Below are 15,768 nucleotides of genomic sequence, written 5' to 3'. Positions count from 1 at the left end.
TAAGGAATGTATATTTGAAGTCTCGGAGAGAAGGAAGATACTTAGGTAGCAGCAAAATTTGAAGAAATATCTGCTACAATTTTTTCAGAATAGGGAAAACATCAATGTACTGATGCATGAAAACTTATAAATACCAAGTACAGATACAAAACAAAACAAATAATTTTCTAGTATGTCATAATAAAATTTATAAAAGCCATTGATAAGACATCAAAACTCTCCTGAATATTTTCATCACATTCTGATTTTTTTTCTAAATCTGATTTGCATTTTTCCTTCATGATTTTCATAATTTTCCAAATACATTTTAACTCATTTAAAAATTATGAGTTATACTTTTTTTTTTTTTTTTGAGACGGAGTTTCGCTCTTGTTACCCAGGCTGGAGTGCAATGGCGTGATCTCGGCTCACCGCCACCTCTGCCTCCTGGGTTCAGGCAATTCTCCTGCCTCAGCCTCCTGAGTAGCTGGGATTACAGGCACACACCACCATGCCCAGCTAATTTTTTGTACTTTTAGTAGAGACGGGGTTTCACCATGTTACCAGGCTGGTCTTGATCTCTTGACCTCGTGATCCACCCACCTCGGCCTCCCAAAGTGCTGGGATTACAGGCGTGAGCCACCACACCTGGCCGAGTTATACTTTTTAACTTGATAGTGCACCTAGCCTTCTGATGTGTTTTGTTGTCTTCAGGGAGGTTATTCTGCTCCGTATTCTGCATCTTTGTACTGGGTCTCATCATGATACTTTTCTATTGCTCTTCCTTATGTAAAATTGGTATCCTTAAACTCTTGGAATGAAGTGGGGTTCACTAAACCATTTCCAACTTCACAGAACTTTCTTTTCTATTGCTTTTGTGTAAAGTTTATATAGATGTTGCTTTTTGAGATTTTCTTGCTGCTCCTTCACAATCCTTGGTCTGTAAACTCTCTTCCCTTTTTCATTCTGATCCTTATTCTGACTAATTTTTATTATCTTCATAGGCTCTATTTTGAAGGAAAACTTGATGAGTCAGTTGGAGAAACTGTGAGAGCATAACTGCTTTTGGGGCAGTTCATTTGTCTCTTTCTGGGTACCTTTTGCACTCACTCACTGTTAGAGTGAACAAAACCCCTGCCCATTTCAGCTGCTCCCTTAAAACCAAACCCCTTATGCCGCAGTGAATACTAGTGGCTATTTGGCTATTATCACTTTCTCATGTCATTGTCAGATGTCACTCCAATTTTGTTTTTCTTATTTCTCCAGCATTAATGCCAATACTATTCAGGTCTTTTGATGATGTATGTGTACCCACTTGTATTTTAGTGTCCATAGGAGTAATTTTCCAACTAGTTTTGTGGTAAGTGTTATCCAAGGATTTTACTTTTTGCAATATGGTTTCTCCACCTATTTTTATTTGTGGATTTGGAAGGAATAAAAAATAAAGCCACTGCTGCAACCACTTTTTCAAAAGTGACTGTGTCATTTATGAGATAAGCTTTGATTTCACAATTTGACAAAAATATTGCAAGTTAGTAAGATTAGAGGACAAATGTTTCATGAATCTAAGTGCAGAAATCCTAAACAAAATGTTAGCAAATAAATGTCAGCAATATGTAAAAAGGGTAGTACATTATGACCAGTTGGTAGTTATTCCAGCAATGCAAGGCTGTCCCAACATAAAACAATCAACCAATGTCAGTCACCACATTAATAAAATAAAAAAGAAAATCACAATATCATTTAGTATATATACAAAAAAGACACCTGATAATTATAATTACCCATTTGTAATTTTAGAAAACCTTCCCAAATTCCTAGGAACAAAAGTAAACTTTCTTAAGTTTATAACATTTGCAGAAAATATCATATTTTATTTAGCTGTGAAATATTAAAAATTTATTCCTGAGATAAAAAGTGAGCAATGATGTCCACTGTCATGAACCCTATTTTGACTAGAAAGTCAAAGCTAGTAGATAAGCCTCACCACCACCCTCCATCAAAAAGTAAAAGAACTATGAAATAAAATTATTATTTCCATGTGACAAAAATATTTATATTGAAAATAAAAAAACTGGTAAACTCTAAAAAATCAATAAGCTATTTTAGGAAGGTTGTTAAATGCAAGTTTAATAAGTAAATGAACTGCAGTTCTGTATTTTAATACTGCAACAAATTGATAATAGTGAAAATTTCAAAGCAATCCATTCATAAAACTATCAAAATTAATTACATAGAAATAAATATAAAGATATGTGAAAGTTATCTACCCAGATTTAAAACATTTTTGTAAGAATTACAGAAGATAAAAAATGGGGAACTATATTGAGTTTATTTATTGCACAATTTAACACGATTAAGGTCTTATCTCTCTATTAACCCATAGATTTACCCATTATAACTCAAAGCCAAGCATTTTCTTTTATGGAAGCAAACAAGCTTAATTCTAAAATTTATTTAGAAATGCAAACAAAAGACCCTTAATAATGAACTCACATTACTAGATATCCAAACATATTTAAACATCTCTTGTCATTTAAAAGATGTGTGTGTGCATAGGGATATGCAAATAATTATAGCAGAAACAGAATAGTGAATTCACGTTTAGATCCACTATGACTGCAGACAACTGAATTATCTATCATTAAAGTACCACTGCAGTACAGAAAAGATTACCTTCGGATAAATATTAAATAAACAGGAAATTTACATAAGAAACCTTGGTCTGTACCTCAAACCCTGCACAAAGTCAATTCCAGATGAATCACATGTCTAAATGTGAAAATAAAGCTTCATAAAGATAACATTGGTTCATTGAGCCTGTTTCTTGATGAGGGCAAGCTAGACTTCAGGAACAGCATGAAAAAGGGATCAGACTCTCATCATTCCAATCATGGTTTGTCTTTTGGTAACCTGTAAATAAATTACTAATATGTAAATCATTCCTGGATATTCTTTATTTTCTTAAGATTATAAATGTGTGCCCTGAGAAAGATAGTAATATGAGAATGGAAAGACAAGACACAGACTGGGAAAAATATTTGCAAAACATGTATTTCATCAAAGACAAAATCCAAAATGTACAAAGGCCTATTAAAACTAACAACCTAATTTAAAAGTAAACAAAAGATTTGAACATCAAACAATATATGTGAATGCTAAATAAGCATATGATAATAAGTACAGTATAATTCATCTTTAGGGAAGTGCAAATTAAAACAACAATGAGAAATGACCGCAAACATAATAGAATGTCTAAAGTCCAAAAAAACTGATTATATTAACTGCTGGCAACAATGTGAAGTAGTAGGAATTCTCATTCACTGCTAGTAAGAATGCAAAGTGGTGAAGCAACTTCAGAAGACAGTTGGAGTTTCTTACACAGTAAGACATACAACCCAACTAATCTGATAAGTTATGTCTACACAAAATTTGCATGAAAGTGTTTATGGTAGCCAAAAGTGTTTCATAAAGGTGAAAATACTAACAAAAAAGATGAACATACCAACAAGCTGTGGTACATTTATATAATAGAACACAATTCAGGAACTAAAGGGAATCAAGACCCTGAAAGACATTAATACATTTTAAGTGCACATTGATCAATGTAAGAAGCCAATCTGAAAAGACTGGATTATAAGAGACTGGATCATAGAGCTAAATGTCAATTGCACAACTATAAAACTCCCTGAAAATTACATGGGAGAAAACCTAGATGACCTTGGGTACTGAAGTGACATTTTAGATGTAACACCAAGGGCATGATCTATTTTTAAAAAATGAATAAGCTGGACTTCATTAAAATAAAAAAAATTCTGCCACATGAAAGACAATATCAAGAGAATAAGATAAACCATTGACTGGGAAAAAATATTTGTAAAAGATTCATTTGATAAGGACTATTATCCAAAATATACAGATAACTAATAAAACTGAACAATGAGAAAACAAGCAACTCAATTTAAAAATGGGCCAAACACCTAATACCTACTCTAAAAAGTTACACAGATGCATATAAACATACTAAAAGATGTCCCCTGTATTAGTCTGTTCTTGTGTTGCTATAAAGAAATACTTGAGACTGGGTAATTTATAAAAGAAAGAGATCTAATTGACTCCCAGTTCTGCATGGCTGGAAAGGCTTCAGAAACCTTACACAATCATGGCAGAAGGGGAAGAGGCACATCTTACATAGTGGCAGGGGAGAGATAGAATGCATGCATAGGAGGAACTGTCAAACACTTATAAAAGCATCAGATCTCATGAGAACTCACTCCCTGTCATAAAAACAGCCTGGGGGAACCACCCTCATGATCCAATCACCTCCCACCAGGTTCTGTCCTCAACAAGTGGGGATTATGGGGATTGCAATTCAAGATGATATATGGGTGGGGACACAGAGCCTAACCGTATCACACCCCATTATATATTTTCTGAAAAATGCATATTAAAACAACAATAAGATACCTCTACACATCTACTAAAATAGCCAAAATTTGGAACACTGACAAAACCAAATTAGGGAGAAAATGTGGAGCAACAATAACTCATTCATCGTGGGTGGGAATGAAAAATTCTACAGCCACTTTGGAGTTTTGCAGCTCCTTAAAAAACTAAACATATTTTTTCCATATGATCCAACCATAATACTCCTTGATATTTACCCAAGGAATTGAAAACATATGTGTACACAAAATCCTGTACAAGGATGTTTATAGTAACTTTATTAATAATCATGAATACTTAGAGGCAGCCAAGATGTCCATCAAAAGGTGAATGGATAAACTGTGGTACATACGGACAATGAAATATTATTCAGTAATTTAAAAAATGAGTCATGAAGTCCTGAAAAGATATGGAGGCAACTCGAGCAAAATATTACTCAGTAAAATCAGCCAACATAAGAAGGCTACATACTGCATGATTCCAATGATTTGACATTCTAGAAAGGGCAAAATTATGGAGACAGTAAGTTATTAGTGGAGCGGTTGTCAGAAGTTGGGGTGGGAAGAAAGGGATGTGTTGGCAGAGCACAGAAGAAATTGAGGCCAGTGAAACTACACTGTGTACTATGACAATAAATACATATCATCACACATTTGTCCAAAACCATGGAATTTACAACTCCAAGAGTGAAACCTAAACTAGAGACTTTGGGTGATGATGATGTGTCAATGCAGGTTCATCATTTGTAACAAATGAATCCCTCTGGAGGGGGCTGTTCATAATGTAGGAGGTTGCGCATGTGTTGAGCAAAGAGTATATAGGAAATTTCTGTACCTTCCCCTTAATTTTTGTGTGAACCTAGAACTACTAAAAGACTAAAAGTCTGTAAAAAAACTACATACTGTATGATTTCATTCATAAAATATTCTGCAAACGTATTACTATAGAGATGGTAAACAAATCAGCGATTGCCAGGGTTTTATGGCAACTCTGATATGATGTGACAAGAATGGCACTGTAACTCTGTTACTGTTATCTGCTTCCTAAATCTATAATCTCAATCTAGAGATTACAGCACATAGATCCCAGTGAGGGATATCATACAAAAACACCTGGCCACTAGCCCTCAAAACTATCAGGGTGAAAAGGAAAGTATTTCCACCAAGAATAAAGTGGCTTTGGAAATATGGGACACTGTATTATTTTTGCACATTTTTTGTAATCATAAAACTGCTGTAAATTTTAAAAGTTATTTAAAAAAAGAAAACAATGCCTTTCAAGGAAAATAGGTTACATGGATTGAAGAGGTAAAGTACTGTAGGATGGTGAAAAGATTCTGTATGATACTGTAATCGTAGATCATGATACTATGTGTTTATCAAACCCATAGAAATTTATAATAGAAATTAAATGGCACCTGCCCAGCAAAAGAAATAACCAGCAGATTAAACAGAAAATCCACAGAGTGGGAGAAAATATTCTCAAACTAGGCATCCAACAAAGGAATAACATCCAGAATTTACAAGGAAATCAAACAATCAGCAAGAAAAAGGCAAATAATCTCATCAACAAGTGGAGAAGTGACATGAATAGACAATCTCAAAGGAAAATATATGAATGTCCAACAACATATGAAAATATTGCTCAACATTGCTGATATCAGGGAAATGCAAAATAAAACCACAATGAAATAACATCTTACTCCTGAAAGAATGATTATAGTTAAAAAAATAAAAAAATAATAATAGATGTTGGAATGGATGTAGTGAAAGGGTACACTTTACACTGCTGGTAGGAATGTAAAGTAGTACAACCACTGTGGAAAATGGTATGGAGATTCCTTAAAGAACTAAGAGTAGGACTACAATTTGATCCAGCAATTCCATTACTGGGTATCTACCCAGAGGAAAAGAAGTCATTATACGAAAAGGACACTTGCACATGCATGTTTATAGCAGCACAATTTGCAATTGCAAAAATATGGAACCTGCCTAAATGTCCATGAGCCAAGAAATGGAAAAGGAAAGTGTAATATATATATATATGATGAAATACTACTCAACCATAAAAAGGAATGACATAATGGCATTCGCTACAACCTGGATGGAGTTGAAGACCATTGTTCTAAGTGAAGTAACTCAAGAATGGAAAACCAGACGTCGTATGCTCTTACTTATAAGTGGGAGCTAAATTATGAGATCACAAAGGCATGGACTTTGGGGAGTTGAACAGAATGGTGGGAAGGGGGCAAGGGATAAAAGACTACACAATGGGTACATTGTACACTTTCCAGGTGATGGGTGCCCCAAAATCTTGGAAATCACCACTAAGGAACTTATCCATGTACTAAAAAACCACACATACCCCAAAAATCATTGAATTAAAAAATAAAAATAAATAAAACATTTTCAAAAGTTAAAAAAGAAAGGGTGAAGCTAGTATACACAAATTAAATTATTTAGGAATTTGGCAAAACTAGAAATAAAATTAAGAATGAGAAAAATTAAACTATATTACAAATATCTGAAAACCACCTCACTGAAGGGGCTGGGGAAAATATTGCTGATCTAAGCAGCTTTGGAAATGAGTGGAATCTGTAAGACTAACGCAAAGAAACTATACACTTGCACTATACTCTAGTTCATAAAGTATTTTCCCCACAAGACTGTGATTAACAATTTAGAAATTTGGAAATAACTACTCATATCTAAGCAATTAAAACATTAAGTAAATCAGTGGTGAATTGTGGAAGCCAAGTTTCTCACTGTTGAACTGGGAGGTTGCAAAGAAGGAAAGAAGGCTAGGATAATTCATATGGTAATGGTTTAGTGTTGGAGACATCAGTATTATGTCTACCTGAACATACTATGGATGGATAAATATTAAAATACTTATAATGAGTTTATACACAGTATAGTATGCATACATAAGTTTTCTTCCTCTGTCATCTGAGAGGGCCTAGAAGCATGATGCCCCAGTAGCAGTGAGCATACCTACTGCCAAAATATGGCTTGCTCCTACAATTTACAATAAAAAAAATCAAGAGCTCCTTGAGTAACAAATAATTTAGTAATGGAATATAATACAAAGAATAAAATAAATATCCATAAGTCTGTGCTAATATAAAAAACCTTAAAGAAATAAATAAATGTGGGAAATAGACATAACTACCATGTAGAAGAACTCAAAGAAATTTTTGCCAGTACTTCAACTTCAAGGAAATGGAGCATAACTCCCCACTTTTTACACAAACACTCACAGTGATCTTCAGCTATTTTAACAATTAAAGAACAGCCAAGATCCAAATGCATATACTTCTGTAAACGGAGCCAAAAGACAAAAAGAACAGAAGTTATAACAACCAGCACTTTGGGAGGTTGAGGCGGGTGGATCAATTGAGGTCAGGAGTTTGAGACCAGCCTGGCAAACATGATGAAACCTCATCTCTACTAAAAATACAAAAATTAGTTGGGTGTGGTGGTGGGTGCCTGTAATCCCAGCTACTCAGGAGGCTGAGGTAGGAGAATAACTTGAACCCAAGAGACAGAGATTGCAGTGAGCCAGGTTTGCACCATTGCACTCCATCCTGGACAACAGAGCAAGATTCCATCTAAAAAAAAAAAAAAAAGAAGAAGAAATTATAACAACCATGTAAATAGTGACATAAAAGAAGCAAATGGAATTTATGAACCCAAGAAATACCATGAATGTTAGTATATTTGGAAAATGGCTTCCAAAATGCTAAAATAATAGTTCTTTATTTATTAAGTTGCAATATTCTTGATTCTTTCCACTGTAATTGACAGACCTCCAATGAAACTGAAGAAAGAAAGAAAAATTTATTTGTTCAGGGAACTGAAACACTCAAAGATATCTGCTGACATGAGAAATGGATAGAACTAGACATTCAAAAGTGTCATTGAATATGTGTATCTCTCTACATATACCAATAAACCAGTCACTGCTTTACTCTGGCTGGCTTTATTCCTGAAAGGCTTCCACCTCATGACAGAAGGTGACTAGTGGCAGCTCCAGGTTTATATTTTTCCGCTCAGCAGCATCTTTAGAAAATATAGCTACTCCCTCCTAATTGCTCCCCTCAAAAAAATCCAAGATTGAGCCTAATTGGACAAGCTAATTTGGGTCATTGCTTACCAGTAAAATAAAATATACTGGTATCCTTCAGAACTGAATTATACAGTCATCTCTACCTAATCCTTATGAACTGACAGTGAGGTGGTAACTGAAGAAAAATGGGCCTTGGTAATAAAACAAGTCCAAATTTTTTATATAATAAGCATTATTTCAAGTTTTTGGCTGAATATATGTAAAAACAGAAAAAGTCATTAAATATAAAAATAGAAATAGGAGTATCTCTGAGGCAAGAGTAGAATATCATATCCAGTTCTCAGATGTCATCAGGCAATCAATTGATATTGTCTAATAATAAATAGAGGTTGAATGAATAGTGAACAAAGCAAGAAAAATGAAAACCTTTTTATTTATATACTGTATTTTGTTTTTTCTGTTTTGAATTTTGTATCCATATAGTGTCTTTTAAAAACCTACTACCAGCACTCTTGTGCACAGAAGAATACACATTTGATTATGTGATGCACCTTTTTGAAGAAGGGGAAGTATATGTTATTTTGTTATTCTTTAAACTTAAATAGATGATGAGACTTTAATAAAGATTGAAATAATGGCTAAAGTAATTTTGGATTTTATTAGGTAACTTACACTTTCTGTAGCAAAGTAAAGTCTGATTATAAACCATGTATACAAATTTAATAATCTGAATTTAGGTTAGTATAAGTGTAATATAGTTTGACTGCTATTTATCCTAGTTCATTAAATGACTTTTTCTTCCTCTTGATGTGGCAGAATATTCTTATTGTCACCAGAATGAAAAACAAAAAGTACTATGAATACAAAATTTCAAAGAAATCAGTTGGCCTTAAATAAAGATAGCAAAAGTGTCCCTGTTCAGTCATGCCTCATAAAGCTTCTCTCATGCAACTGAATGGCCATGTATTTTTATATTCTCTATAAACAGGCCATAAAATGGCATAATATCTCAACAAGTCCTGTATCTGAGATATACATATACTAAATAAAAAGAAGTAGTCCATTTTAGTCATGTGGGTTCTTTGATTGCAAGCAGCAGAGACTGACTCAGGATAAGCAAAATAAAATATGTATATATAGGGGAAGGTTATAGAGTCAGTCATAAAATCAAAGCGATTACTTGTTATGGACTGCACCGTGTCCTCCCAAAATTCATATTGGAGTCCTAACCCCAAGTAACTCTGGATGTGACTATATTTGAGATAGATCTTTTAGAGAGGCAATTAAGTTAAAACAAGATCATATAGATGGACCCTAACCTAATATGATTGTTGCCTTTTTAGAAGAGAAAATTAGGACACAGTCACACACAGAAAGAAGATTATGTGTAAACACAGGAAGAAGACACACATCTGCAAGGCAGAGAGAGGGGCCTCAGAAGAAACCAAACCATGATCCCAGCCTCCTAGCTTCCAGAACTGTGAGGAAATAAATTTCTGTTGTTAAATCATTCATTCTGTGGTATTTTGTTATGACAGCCCTAGCAAACAGATACATTCCTGAAGAATCAAGAAAATAAGGTTATATCAAGGAATTGTAGTAAATACTAATAAATATTTACTTTAGAACTGCAGCCTTTGCATGGGAAAAAAACTGTGAATTCTGTCCATCCTTACAAAACCAAAGTAACGCAATTCTGTGAGAAAGTAGCGTATTGACTAAGCTTAAATAATATGCCTACTCTTGGCCAGGAGAAAAAAATATTACCCTTATTTACAGATACACCAACCCTACATGAAATAAGAAAGGGAAGAAACCTGAATTATATAATAAATAATGTCTGCTATACCTACTTACAACTTCCAGGCTGTAACCCCTGACAAAGAAAGATTAAGTACAGAGTCCCAAAGTCGACAAACGGGGAAAAGCCCAAGGTGTTCTATGACAGAACTGAAACTGCATGTCTGTAGAGTGATGGGTGACAGCGATAAGTGAGTAGGAGGAAAATTAATAGAGGAAATATACTTTAGAGAGGGCCACATGGGTCACAGAAAGAAGTTTAGAATTAATGCTTGGTGCAGAACAGTCTACAATTTAAAACATGTATTGTATGAAGCCACTGCAGTTTTACTCAGGAACCACATTATCTGTTACACACTTTTAAATGACAAAACTATTTTGTTGCGAATAGACAAAGAAATGTGTGTAGCAAGGAATGAGTCAAGAGGACAGTTACTATACAAGAGGGGGGCTGCTTACTTGGACCAAGTCAGAAGCAGAATTGTTGATGAGATGTGGCTGTGTTCAGGATGTATTTTGAAGGAAAACCTAAGAGAATTTGCTGATTAATTGACTATCAAGAGAGGGAAAAGGGGATAGGACCAAACTCTTAGGTCTTTGACCAGGATAATTAAGTGAATGATACATAATTAACTGAGAGAGTGGATACAGAGAGGTACAGTTGGGGAGGAGAGGAGGTACTTGATAAGAAATTAACAAGTCAGGGTTGACTGTGTTAATTCCAGATGCCTATTCTTCAGAAAAAAATTAAAAGTTCCACTGTGTTAACCACTGAGTAAATAAGAAGATGTATTCAGAAATACCTTCAGTAAGGTTGAGTTTTACTGTTGACTTTGACAAAAGCAGTTTCTAATTAGTGGTGGAGACAAAAATCTGATTGATTGGGGTCGAAGAAGAAAATATGAAGAAGCAGAAAAAGCAAAAGGAGAGTTGAAGAGTTTGCCTCAAAATGGTGCAATGATATCAGAAGAGAGCTGAACTGGGAAATTAATTTACTGTATTAGTTCATTCTCACACTGCTATGAAGAAATACCTGAGACTGGGTAATTTATAAAGAAATGAGGTTTAATTGACTCACAGTTCTGCATAGCTGGGGAGGCCTCAAGAAACTCATTAATTATGGCAAATGGCACCTCTTCACAGGGCGGCAGGAGAGAGAATGAATGCCAAGCGAAGGGGGAACCCCCTTATAAAATCATCAGATCTTGTGAGAACTAACTGTCACAGAACAGTGGGTGAAACTGCCCCCAGTGATTCAATCATCTCCATCTCGTCCTGCCCTTGACACATGAGGATTATTATAAGCCAAGGTGAGATTTGGGTGGATACACAGCCAAATCATATTATTCTGCCCCTGGTTCCTCCCAAATCTTATATCCTTACATTTCAAAACACAATCATGCCCTTTTAATAGTCCCCCAAAGTCTTACCTCATTCCAGCATTAACCCAAAAGTCCAATCCAAAGTCTCATCCCAGACAAGGCAAACCCCTTCCACCCATGAGCCTGTAAAATGAAAAGCAAGTTACTTATGTTCTAGATACAATGGGGGTACAGGCATTGGGTAAGTACACCCATTCCACCTGAAAGAAATCGGTCAAAACAAAAGGGCAATAGGCCCCATGCGAGTTGGAAATCCAATAGGGCAGTCATTAAACCTTAAAGTTCCAAAATGATCTTCAGAGAAACTTTTGTCATTTTGTTCTTGATTGTGTCTTCAAAATGAGAGCTTGTAGTGAATAATGTTCTAATTTTGCAAGATTGCAACTTGTAAAATTTTGTAAAAATTCTTAAAATGTTAATAAAATATGAGTTGATCTGAATTCTATTTGTAAAATTGAGATTCCTTTTATCAAAAGAGAATACATTCATAATTAAATTTTCTATAGCAACATAGGCTCATTTATAATAAGAGCTTTAAGGAAGAGTGAATTGTTAAATAAGTAAATTTATCTGTCTATTAAATCAAGAAATTAAAAGAACCTTGACAGAGAAAAACATTAAACAATGGCTGCATTTTTAATTAGTATTTTAAACCAAGAATGTCCTTTCTGAATTGATGTAGAACAAAGATAAGTAAATTATGACTGTATATAAATTAGTGAGAAGTAAATATTATTGACATGAAATTTGATGATAAAAATGAGAAAGCAATGATAAAGTTTTAATATATATGTACTTTTCAATATAATTATAAGTAATGGGGTTTTGACCATTAATTTTATTTTTGTAAGTTCATTTTATTATTTCTTTAGTTAACAAAAACATAGAAAAAGGTGGCAAGGGGAAAACTGTGAGGAAAATGTTTTTTAAAAGTTATTGTCAAAATTTCTACTTACTAGAGAAACAAATGTGAATTTGTCCCACTTCTCACTTGTCATTTGATTAAGCATTTTGCAGATATGAAATCTAGATATGGGAAAACATTAAAAAATTTCTCAAATTACTTAGGTGTCCTCTAATCCTTGGAAGGCACTCAGCCTCATAGAAGTGAGTTCTTTGATATAATATTTTGCATCACTGAAGTTCAAACTTTATTGTTTTTTACATCAACATATCTGTATGTAAGCAATACAGTAGGACAGGAAAAAGTTTCTATTATGTATATGAATTTGGCCTCCATTAGCTAGAAAGATCATTTAATCTAAGCCAGATAGGAATTGCTGTTATATATTTAGCATAGGAGCACCTTAACTGATTCGTGAATTATAAGTGGTATTCCATATCCAACCGTATTTGACTTCTCATCTATTCAGATCTTTGTTTTTGTATATTAACATGTCTTCTCTCCCTGTACTAGAAATCTTTTTGCTCCCTTTTATATTAAAGGCATTTGTTGCACCCTTCATGGCTGGCCTTCCTCCCACTCCACCCCATCCAATTATGTTTGTAACTTTCTGGCATGTAAATGTTGATAGTTGTAGGACAAGAGATTATCTAGTATAATAGATTATCAAATATAAAATGAGTTTTTTTGCTACCACTTTCTTACAACCTACGACTCTTCAGTCTCTGAAAGCCTGATAAAACTATTGGCAATTCTGTAATTCATTACTTTGTACTCTATAGTGCCTGTTTAACTCTGATGGGATTTGTTCTGTTAAATTATACTCCATAATAAAAACAAGTATTAGCTCTCTGTCTTATAAAACAATGACAAATAAATTATTAAGGCAAAGCCTAACAAGAAAAATAAATTGCGTTGTGGTATTTTGAATTGGTGGTTTGAAACTCAGAAAGCAGAGATACAAATTTTCTAGAACTTAATTTGAGTCGCCTCACTGATTCTTGGAAAGGAGAAGGAAAGAAGAGGAAAAGGTGACCTGTGAGTAGTTTTTCTACTTGCCTATTGGCTACATGTTATATGTTCTGGAAAACAGAGAAGCAGATTTTCTGTATGTATAAGAGGCATGTAAATACAAATTCAGTGTTTCAGATGTGAAAATGCAGCATAAAGACATTTCCTTCCCATTGATCGAATAAATTTTTTTTCTGTTTTATTTACAAATGTATTATAACGTGGTTCTTCCAGAGTTTTGTGGTAAGCATCATTATGGTACCCATGTACTTAAAATTGCATTCAAATACATCTCTTTCCCAAACTCCTGTAACAAATTTTTAAGTTTATTCAGTACTCTTCTTCTTGCTAATCTTAACACCAAATACAATATTTTTTGTTGTTGTTACTGGGTAGCAATTAAAGAGTTTGTGCCCTTGACATTAAAAGGGCTTCAGGGAATTGATTACAGTTAAGTACCTCAGATAAACCAGCCTGGAGTTTTCTGGCATACAGTTGTTCATTCTACTTGGATGGAAAGCAAATTGGAAGGAAAGAGACACATTTGGTCTGGCAGAGTGATACTTTTGAAATATCTACAGATCCATTTTCTTTTCAAGTTCACAGTAGTTTTGGGGAGAATTCTTGCCAATATCTCAAAGAAGCTGCTTGCCTCGGAGGAGAGACATAGGAAAGAAAAGTTGTGTGAAAAACGGAGAGTGTAAAAGAGGGGAAAGCAGGCATTTTTGTACTCTTTTACTTGATTTGTCCTCGATCTACTTCTGGATGTGTTTTGGCTAGAAATTTTTTTTTCTTTTGCACTTCAGGAAAGACATGGGTTTTTAAAAGACAAATGAGATTTTAAAATGAGAAAAAATCGTTTTTTAATTTCACCAACCTAATTCCATCAAGAGTGTTAGTAGAGAGTCTAGAATCACTTCAATACATGCCAGTCTTTCCAGGAAGTGATGACATAGGATATTTCAGCACAATCTGTGTCCTTTGAGTATTGAGAGAAGGAAAACAGAGATTTTCATCTCAGATCCTCAATTCCCTATGCTCTTCGTGTTCCTAAAAATGCCATCTTAACAGATCTGTTCAGCCTGAAACATGTCACCTAACTTCAGTTTGATCCAAAGATGTTTCCGTGAAGAGTCTTTGATGCTGGACATATGTTCAAAGGATGTATCGCCAAAGTGTAAAAAGAGACTAGCATTCCTTTCATTTTTGATACTACTGAGTTAACACCTATATAAATTTTTAGGAGTACCTTCCTTCATAACTATCATTCTAATTTCACACCTCATGTCCTGCCTCTGGTTTGTCAATGACTACCATTTGACAGCAAAATGGCTAAGTGAGGTTCTAAAACAGTATTTCTTTTATATAAGTCGTTCAAGACAAAGAATACATTTATGGTTAAGCAATTTCTTAAGATGTAAGTTTAGCAGCTTAGTTCTGCATCTATAGACTAATTAGTAATTTCCACATAAATTCTTGTAAACCACTAAGTCAAATTACCTGCTTTATATTGACTTCCTGTGGGCTTTCAGTGCCTTTAAATATAGGAGTGGACAGGTCCAGAAATCAATGGCTCTTTTGTGTCTAACCACGTGGACTTTAGTCTCAGTGGGCTAATTATTATTGAAAGAAAGAAAAAAACTGAATTTCATTGTGTAATTTCTTGTTAAAATTTTTGATGAAAATGAACTGATAAAACAAAATTAACCCTTTGTTTTACTGAAATAGTGATTCCTGTATGGGGATCATGACGATGATGTTCAGTCTGGATACGGTTTTTGATACTTCAATGAAGTCATTAAACCAATATTAAAAACCCATATGAATTGATGAATTCATTTAAATTGTATAAAATGAAAATATTTTAATAATGGTTGGAATTTTATAGTATCCAAATATCCATGAAATTTATAGAAAAGGAAATTAATTACAAAAAAAGAAATTGATACATAAAGAAAAAGAAAATGTAATCAATTTTTCAACAATGTATATACAAAGTTTACACCAAATTCTAGATTATAAATCTACTTAATGTATCTAGACAACTAATCAAAAACTTCATGAACAATGATAAAAGAAAAAATTGTGAATTCTATTTTTTACCAACAGAATTGTAAAAATGTTCAGCTTTCAAAGCAAAAATGCAAAGAAAAGTCACTAGACAATCATGAAGCTGGC

At 33.9% G+C, this 15,768-nt stretch overlaps 1 long non-coding RNA gene across 1 annotated transcript; it reads right to left on the bottom strand.

Moving 5' to 3' along the window:
* Nucleotides 1-1,442: 1,442 nt before the first annotated feature.
* Nucleotides 1,443-11,801, bottom strand: LOC128930432 (uncharacterized). Its single transcript, XR_008478468.2, has 2 exons — nt 11,724-11,801; nt 1,443-8,035 (listed from the first exon to the last, which is right to left on the bottom strand). It is a non-coding gene; the product is annotated as an uncharacterized LOC128930432 (long non-coding RNA).
* Nucleotides 11,802-15,768: the final 3,967 nt, after the last annotated feature.

The sequence above is a fragment of the Callithrix jacchus genome, chromosome 2 (genome assembly GCF_049354715.1).
Source record: "Callithrix jacchus isolate 240 chromosome 2, calJac240_pri, whole genome shotgun sequence".
NCBI lineage: Eukaryota > Metazoa > Chordata > Mammalia > Primates > Cebidae > Callithrix > Callithrix jacchus.
Note: the sequence above shows the minus strand (reverse complement) of the source record. Positions and strands in the feature narration are given on the sequence as shown.